Source organism: Pinus tabuliformis, chromosome 4_1 (genome assembly GCF_031772625.1).
Source record: "Pinus tabuliformis cultivar Carrire ecotype Pingquan chromosome 4_1, CPIR1, whole genome shotgun sequence".
Classification (NCBI taxonomy): domain Eukaryota; kingdom Viridiplantae; phylum Streptophyta; class Pinopsida; order Pinales; family Pinaceae; genus Pinus; species Pinus tabuliformis.
The window spans coordinates 352,373,871-352,384,242 of NC_142303.1; positions in this window are offsets into that span (position 1 = coordinate 352,373,871).

A 10,372-nucleotide genomic window follows, 5' to 3' on the forward strand; every position below is an offset into this window, starting at 1 on the left:
GTATCACCCTTCCTTATAGCACTATAACCAACCCTTTTACCTCTCAGACATGCGATCGTTGATCGCATCTGTACCATCGATCTGGATTCTCGATCTGATGGTCCATGATGCATCGCTTTATTGCAATCGTTCCTTTCGATGGTTAGGTGTGATAATACCCAAAGGGTTCCGCCGATGCGATATGATCAGGACCATTGACCTCACAGATCTAACAGCTGTTGTGCAACTATACTTTACTTCTCATCCATCACTTTACTTGTGTTTTTTCGCCATTTTCTCCAATTTTCTTTGTGGTTTTGGGTTTCTTCAAAGGTTCCCGATCTTCACTGTTTCCATTATGCCACTCAAACCTAAGCTTAACTCTACATACTCCTTGACCACTGTCCTTTTGAACTTTACCTGTTCCTTTGAATGGATTCAAAGATCCATTATAACCCTTTTTCTCGTTCAAGATCTTCTCTATGCAGTTCTTCAGAATGTCATTGACTGCTTCCGCTGCTCAACTTCCTCAAAGCTTGCTTTTATGCAAAAAATCACTTCGTTATTTCACCCCAGAGCTTCACTTTGGTCTTCAACTAGATTCAATGACCCATTTATAGTTCCTCTGAACAATTCTTTCCCTCTGTGTAGTTCCTTTGAACTCTGTCTATAACCCTGTTACAAAACTTACAACCTCATATATCATTCATTCATTAAAACACATTTTACATACCAACATAGTTATGGAATAATCCAGTGTAAATATAAACAAATGATACATATCGATACTTCTCGGTCTTGCACAAGCCTATTCTTCTGCTATCAGTGGCCTCCCCTTTTCACTTTGCCCATAGGCTTACATATATGCCAGACAATTCTGTTGAACTGATCCTGGTTCGACTCCTATATCTATTGAACTGAATCCTAAATCCTCTGTCCACTACGTCCATTTCTAGTTTTAATTAATTCCCAAAAGCTCTCCTTAGTTCCTCGAATCATGGAACTGTTTAAGAGTTATATTTGATTTTGAACTCTTTTGTCATTACTCCCACTCATGTCCTCCATATTCGAGAGAATTTACAAGAAATCTCACACTATCCGATTTATTCCTATTCTATGCACTTAAAAGCCTAAATTACATCAATTTATCACTTAGAAATCTAACTTCCTAAAAATACATGACTCCCCTATGTCTACTTAATTACAATGGTTTTTCTCTTAGGTGAATGCTCCTACATCACTTTCCCTTAGCACATGATTAGTTTAGCCTCTAATAGTATTTCACTCCATGGTTAGAGTTCCCTAGTCACATAACAACATCCTCACTAATAAGGAAAGTGACCATATGAATCTGTTTCGAAGGCCCTTGAAGAATTTCCTCTACACTACACTATTTGACATTGTCGCTTCTATTACAAACTCAATAATATAACCTTCCAAAATACTTTCAATCAAAAAACCCATAGCACAAGAGACTTTATTACTTACTACTTCGAACTGACACACCTCCTCTAGAATCCACTGTGATGGTCCATTATGATGATAAGTCAAATTATTCTCATTCAACTATTGAATCCACTCTATCAAAATATTTGGGAATCCTGCAAAGAAAATTTCATGGAACTGAGTGAACACAAACTTCTACAACTAATATTCAATGCTAATCCTTTGATCTTTGAAATCTTTAGCCACAAACATTTGTTGCTTTATGATTGAACCACTATATGATCCTGTTCCATAAAATTCCATGTTATCCACATTATTTTCACAAACAAATTCCATCATTCAATGATTCTAGTCCTCGTAACGAAACCAGTTGCAGGTGCATGGTTTAGATAGACCTCGGTTTGATGTGCAGTTTCAACAAACAAACCCACTCAACACCAACCCTTTTAGCATCATCCATAGAGTGGATGAAATCTCACTCGAGGTTCCACGGGGGATTATTAGAACCAGGTTTCTATAGTCATATGTGATTGTTAGGTTTCTATGACATTAGGTGCTTAGCTTATTACGGGAAAGTCACGACACCTAATAAACAAAGGCATGGAAACCATATTGGGTTTATATACCACGTGGGACCTCACAAGACATTATTATAACTACTTGACTTACTATTCACAATCCCCAATGTTGTACATTCATGACAACATCCCCTATTGCACAAGTGATTAAAGAGTACCGAAATAAGAATATTAAACCATATAAATAGTAGCAACAGAAACATGCAAATTGCAACAATAATGAAACTCATCCATTCATAAACACATGTAGGGGAAATCCATTAGTCTTTCATTACATCATAATAAAGAAACATGTGCAACATGCTACAACATATAGTAGTTTAAATATGGCTCACTAACCTTACCATAACCAAAGATATTACATTACATTAGTCGATGCACTATAAAGCAAAAGAAACTCTACATAGACCAACACCCTACGACCTAATCTATCTTACAAACATCATCTACACATATGATGGATACCAGCTACATACATCTATAAAATACCAAAATGACTATAATCGACTTAACAATGAGAAAAGGACACAACCTCAATGATTTTGTGTTTTTTCGTACCAATCCACAAACTCGAAAGGTTTGGTCTTCTTAACATTCTTCAGTAGCTCCTTTATCACCTTCATCCTGATTCTCATCTAGTTCATCTGTCTTCCACATAATCTAACAGTATGGATATTCTTTGACAACCCTTTTCTAGTTGTCCCATGTTGTTTAACCATTGAATGTCATTGATTTGAAATATCTACCAATAATTTTTTGATGACCCTGCTGACCCTCCTGCTTCTACAAATATATCCTAATTCTTCCACTAACGAAATGTTCCTCACCTTCGCTATACATCCCAAAATACTAATCGTCAAGATCCACTCAAATGCATATGTGTCTACTTGATTTTGTGATACTCCACTTGTGATGCCTTCCTCTGCAACATTTCCTTGTCCCATGCATTGGGTCCTCCCTTCATGTGTCATCCACTTATGCACATGGTCTTCTACACTACTATCAAAAAAAAAAATCAACCTCCAACATTCCACATGACCACTACAAAAAAAATGACCAGTACAAAATTTCATGAAATAATTCCCTTAGCCACAACACAATGGTAGGAATATCATATTTCCTTCTTTCCAATCATTCACATACATGACTCATTTATCTCATATCTATTAAATTTTGTCTCAGATCTCCATTTTTCCCTTATTATTTGTTAAAATAATGAATATTAAAAAAATAATACCACCTTCATATTGAGTTAGTTCCTCTCAATACAAAACAAAATTATGAATTCTAGAGCATGGCATGAATTCTAACAAAATAACATCATGTTCATATTGAGTTAGCTCCTATGAAATCAAGAGAAATTTCTAGGTTCAAAAACATGAAAGTTCTAAACATTACCAAAACAATTTAACCTCAATTATCGTAGGTATACACCAAGAAATATAGAAACCAATAGATCTTAGATAATACTTTATGGGAAGTAAAATCCCACCATTGCAAAGGTTTGTGAATTGTTTTATCTTTCATATGACATAAATTAATATTTACCATGGATAAATCTTATCTAGCATTTAAACCTTTATTAAGCTTAATATCATACTTCTCTTTCAAATTGCCTCGCTTGCAAGTGGGATTCTCCTATTCACTATGAAGGTTCATTTTTACTGACTTGATCATCACAACCTCTAATGTTTGTGCCTTTAAGGAATACATTTAGAATAATGTTTTGTTTGGTTCACTCTTGAAGAGCTGTTATTTCTATCACTTTCGATATTTGATTGTAACACCTTCATCATGGCACCCACGCTATTTAGAGGTTGTTTTCCTTCTGTAGAAGAATTTCCATATGTATTACTAAAAACCACAACATAATTTGAGGAAACAATCTCCTTCTCTTTAGCCAACACCATTTCGATTAGCTTACAACTCTTGATGGTGGATTGTCCCATAAAACGTTTCTAGCTCTAGTTGCTTCTTAAACCAAGATGACAAATTTAAGTCTTTCTCAAGATTCAAGTGTCGTGGTAAAAATGATTAGTTATGATAGAAATAATAGAATTCATGAGCTGAAGAAATACTAGAACTCATGATCTGAAAAACACTTCCTCAAGATAATAGGCCTCCACTTAAAGAAATGGCCTCAAGATATTATATTATTTTTTAATATAATATTATAAATGTAATAACATTTGAGCTAATATTATAAAAAGCTAAAAATAAGATGATAATTACTTTAATAAAAATAAATACAATTTATTAAGTAATTTATATATACATAAAATTAATATTATAAAAAAAATTATATCAACACTAAGAATTTAGTAAGATGTTTTTTTTTCCCAATTTTATCAACCTTGAAGATGCAAAAATGTAATATTCTAATTCAATAATAATGATACATATATAATTTATTAGATATTTATGTCATTACATATTCATCCCAATTTTATAATTAAAGATGTAAAAATATAATGTTTTGACTTAATAATAATAACAATGATATTTAATTTATCACATGAGTAGAAAAAAAGAAATAAACATGTCTGAGATATTCATATTACATAAATTTATTTTAAATCCAAAAAAATTAAATATTGACAAAAATATGTTTTAATTATTTTTTAAATATATTATATATTTAATATATTTGAGATTTTTTTAAAAATAATTTGATAAATAAAAAATTGATAATATTTAAAAAAAATCTATAATATTTTAAAAAATAATATATATATAATTATAATTTTCCATGCTTATGCATTTTGTAAAGTTGTAAAGTTGAATTTTGCTGAGTATTTTTATTTTTCGCCTTTTTTTTTAATCTTTTAATGTTTTCTTAATGCCGAATCCTTATTATATTCATTCTCGTATAAATCTTTGTTGTAGGGATAATAAGATGGAATTTGAGATATTTACCATATATATATAGAGTTTTATAATGGGGTTAATTAATTTAAAATTAGTATAATTATAATGATGATGATGATGATGGTTAACGTTTATTGAAAACAAACTTTGGTCTATAGGACCTAAAGAAACGAATTATTTAGTTTGATTTAAGATTTTATTCATATGCTCAAAAGGCTTGGAGAGAAGCCTCCCGAGCTCACTGTAATTTTGACAACTTAAAAGGCTAGGAAGGTCGGTATTGCAACAAATATTTTGACACTGAGATCTAATGTGGTTGTAAACGGGGCACTCTAAGAGGAAGTGATTTTCATCCTTAATGTTCGTATTCTCACAGAGATGGCATAACCTTTCCATCCATGATGTTTTAGGAACTGACCAACAACCCGTTTCACTATGAAGCTTATGAGAATTAATAAATATTAATTCATCATAATTACAAAATATTAACTTTATCATACATATAACAAATATTACAAAAAAAATCGTAAAAATTAATTAAATTATAATTTTATTTAAAATATTATTATTACTATTATTTAAAAATGATTATATTTACCTATATTATTAATAATTAAATTAAAATTCTAAAAATTTTAAATAAGTTAAAAATATATTTATAATTAATATAAAATTCATTTTAAAAATGTCAATATAAAATAAGTAATATTATTTTGAACGATGCAAGAGTAGTTAAATCTTTTAGGTCATATAATGATTTAAACGAGCCGGCCAGCAATATTCCTACACAAATCATGTCACCTAAACGAAGAAAATAACATGGACAAAACGAAGCACGAAAGTGGTTTGAGATTGAAACACTTGGTCATTATTCACACATTTTGTGTAGCCCACTTAAATGGATGGGAAAGGACAACAACCCAATACTCTGCTTCAATGAGTCAAACATATCTAGAAAATTTAGTTTTGGACTTTCGTGCAAAGATCAGCATTAATCACGACTATCCGCATGAATGTTTTCCTTTTCTATTTTAGAAAAGGAAAACATTCAATATTGTCTATTTTAGAATAGACAAAACTCTGAGGAGGTGCTGAAGTATCAGAAGGTTCTAGAAGATTGCAAGAAGTGATCATATCTTAAGACTAAAACGTACTGTTACTAAGTATCCAGCTACCTTTGTACCAGCATGAATCGGTTTAACATAAGAGCCACATACTTCAAAGAGTCGGTGCCCTTTCACTTTCACTTCCACTTGCAGCAGATCGCACATATTCTTCGTCGATATATGTACTGGCTTTAATGATTAATTGCACAGCGAAAGACAGAGGTTGGGGAGTTAGATCCCAGGATTTTGCCTCAGCGCAGGCGAAGCTTATTGCATTGCCGCAGTAACCGGTCGGAAGAGACGGTTGAAATCGAGAACAGGCGCTTAAGTGAAAAAACAATCTCATTTCTTGGTCGGCAGGGAGATGCAGAGCCTTCGTTCTCGATTGCCACAAGCTGCACGCCGATAATGCTTCGACTGTGGTGCACTTGCAGCATTTAACGTTAAACTCACTCGAAGCGTTGTCAGGCGGGTTTTTGGCAATCCAGAACGAAGCCTCTCAACCTTCCTGCAGACAATTGAGTTTTTTGTTTGCTTTAAATATCTGTTCTGAATTGCTGCGCCTCTTCCGACTGGTTACCAAGGCAATGGAATTATCTTCTCCCGCGCTAAGGCAAAAGTCTGGGATCTTTCCCATCGAGTCTTTGCTTTGTAGAGCGCTCTGTAGAACCTGTAACTTAGTTTCCTGTCATGTGTATGTGTTGTGAAGCACCTCTTTGGAGCTTAGCTGTGCAGCGGTATCCGGTTTTTTGTCGTACCGAGGTATTGTTTTTGGTTAGGTTGTTTGTAGTACCCAGAGAGGTTATATTTATCTAGTTAGGGTTGTGCGGACGGGCAACAAATATTTTAGGGGCCATAGGCTATGCCCTAGAGTTGTATATGTTTATCTCTAGATCATGTATTTGTTTAAATCTGATAGTGAGTATATAATGCTCTCCATTAATGAGTCAGCTAAAGGAGTCAGCCTATACACGGGGAAATATTTTATTTGCCATAGACTATGTCCTAAAATTGTATACATCTATCTCAAGATTATATACTTGTTTAAATGTAATAGTGAGTATATATAACTCTCATTAATGAGCCAGCTTATAGACTGGGAAATATGGATGTTTGGCTTACAAGGATATTTTTTTTAAATTAAATGTTTGTTCTAACAAGGTATTGTTTTTGGTTGAGTTGTTTGGTTTACCTAAGTAGGTTATATCAATTTAGCAATCTAACTATTTTTTAAGCAAATTGGGTGATTAAATTTCTATTAAGATAGTGGGATTTTGTTTTTAAATATATATATGAATTTAATTCAACTTGGCTTTGTGTTGAGGATAATGCTTAAAATAAAGCTATGTAATTGCTGACAAATTAGCGAGCAAATTTTATCAGAATTAGTTTGACAAATTAGGGAGCAAATGTTATCAGAATTAGTTTAGCAAATTTATAGATGTAGTCAGTGATCATTCAGCAAATTATTAGGGATAGTAGATTAGTGAGATAATGGATAATGAAATTAGAAATATGTGGGCTATATAATAATGTATTCATTGATCTTATAGAAATAATAGATTCCAATGAGAGTTCAGCTCATGGATTGAGAATCAATCTTCTCTTATTTTTGTTCATTGGTTTTGTTTATGTTTTCATATGCATGCTCTTGCTAGATTTAACATGGTATCAGAGCTAGGTTAAGAGAGTTGATTTATATGTAAAGTGTGTGTTGTTGGCAAGAGGTTTCAAAAGTTTGTGAAAGCCATTTGCAAGAGTTTTCATAATTTTGTGAAGCTTGTGCAGATTCAAGTTATTGGTGGGAGTGCTCAGCAGTTAGCAGCAATGGCCAACAATATGAATATTTCTCAGCCACAAATACCAATGTTTAAAGGTGAGAACTTTGGTTTTTGGAGCATTAAGATGAAAACATTGTTTCTCTCACAAGATTTGTGGGATTTTGTAGAGAATGGATATACAGAACCAGATGCTCACACACTTGCCCACTGGAGTCAAGACCAAAGAAACCAGCTAAAGGAAAATTGTAAGAAATATTCAAAAGCTCTCTTCTTAATCTAGCAAGCAGCGCATGATTATATTTTTCCCAGACTAGTTGGAGTAACAAAATCAAAGGAGGCATGGGATGCTTTGCAACAAGCATATCAAGGAAGTGATAAGGTAAAAATTGTTAAGTTGCAGTCATTAAGAAGAGAATTTGAAACCTTGTGCATGCAAAACTCTAAATTTATTCAAGATTTTCTCACTAGAGTTATGGGTATAGTGAATGAAATTAGGTCTTATGGAGAAGATTTAAAAGATCAAAAAATTGTTGAGAATATTTTAAGAAGTTTGCCTGCAAAATTTGATGGGGTTGTTGTTGCTATTGAGGAATCTAAGGATCTAACTTAGTTGTATATGAATGAGCTAATGGGGTCTCTTCAATCTCATGAGCAAAGAATCAATAGATCTTCTGAAAAATCTATTGAGCAAGCTTTTCAAGCAAGAGGAAATATTTTCAAAGACAAAAGTGGTTCCTTTCATGAGGAAAGCCAGAACACTTTTGGAAGAGGAAGAGGAAGAGGACAAACATACAGAGGAGGTAGAGATCGAGGAAGATTTTTTCTGCATACAACAAAGGAAGAGGTAATGATGAAAGTGATGGAGATAAAAGATTTAATAAATCCCAAGTTCAGTGTTTTCATTGTAAAAGATTTGGCCATTATGAAAGAAATTGTTGGAAAAAATAAACACAACAAGCTAATTTTTTTGAAGAAAAAGAAGAGGTTGGCACTTTATTCTTGGCTTTTAATTCAACTAATAATGTTTCCAAAGAGGTGTGGCTTATGGATAGTGGTTGCAGCAATCACATGACAGGAAACAAAGATGGCTTTGTAGAGATAGATGAATCTACAAAATCTGATGTACTATTGGGAGATGACAAGCCAGTTGAAGCTAATGGTAAGGGAACAATGGTTATGAAGACAAAAGAAGGAAAACCAAAGCACATTAATGATGTTTTATATGTTCCTAGTCTAGCACATAATTTGTTGAGTGTGGGGCAGCTCCTTGAAAAGGGATATTTAATTGTTTTCAAGGACAAGCAATGCATAATCTATGATAAAAATGATCACAGTAAAATTATTGCTAAGACTAATATGCTGCAAAACAGAATTTTTTCTTTCAATCTCCCTTGTGAAGCAAGTACAACATTAAATGTTGCTTATGATGATAGTTCCTAGCTATGGAACATAAGGTATGGACATTTGAATATGAAAGGCTTGAAATTGTTATATAACAAGCAAATGGTCAAAGGGTTACCACTTATTGGTTCCACTTATAAAGTTTGTGAAGGGTGTATTCTTGGTAAGCAACATAGAGATTCATTTCCAGTAGGAAAATCATGGAGAGTAAGTAAACCACTGGAACTAGTGCATGCAGATATATGTGGTCCTATGCAAACCTCGTCTCTCAACAAAAATAAGTATTTCATTATTTTTGTGGATGATTATAGTAGAAGAACATGGGTATATTTCATTAAAGAAAAATATGATGCATTTGTCATATTTCAACAATTTAAAGCTCTTGTGGAAGAGCAAAGTGGTTATTGTCTAAAAACATTACGAAAAAATAGAGGGGGAGAATTCACTTCTAATAAGTTTGATTCTTATTGTAAAATTAATGGAATTTAAAGGCAATTAACAACTAGTTATACTCCCCAACTGAATGGCATTGCTGAACGTAAGAATAGAACAATTGTTGAGATGGCTAGGAGCATGATGAAAGGTAAAAACCTTCCAAACATTTTTTGGGCTAAAGCTGTAGCTACATTTGTTTATTTTCTTAATATATTCCCAACAAGAAGTGTGCAAAATATTACCCCTTATGAAGCATGGTGTGGAAGAAAACCCAATATTTCTCATTTAAGAGTCTTTGGTTGCATTGCCTATGCTCATGTTCCTACTAAAAAGAGAAGAAAGCTTGATGATAAAAGTGTGAAATGCATTTTTATTGGATATTGTGAGGAAACCAAAGGTTATAGATTGTACAATCTACAAACTGAAAAATTAATGATTAGCTGTGATGTGTTATTTGATGAGAAAGAAGAATGGCAGTGGAATCATGATGTGCAACAACAAACTCCAAGTATTGTTGTACAAGAAGATGAATATTTTGTTTCTGCAAATCCATCCAGTAATCAAAATACTTCAGAGGCCACATCCACTCCATCATCTTCTGCTACTTCAAGTCCTGTATCAAGTCCAAGTCCTCCTCCAAAAAGGACAAAATCTTTAAATGAAATTTATGGTTATACTAATTTTGCTTTGATGTCTCAGATTGAAGCAGAACCAAGATGTTTTGAAGATGTAGTAAAAGAGTTAGTTTGGTGCAAAGAAATGGATGAAGAGATGGTAG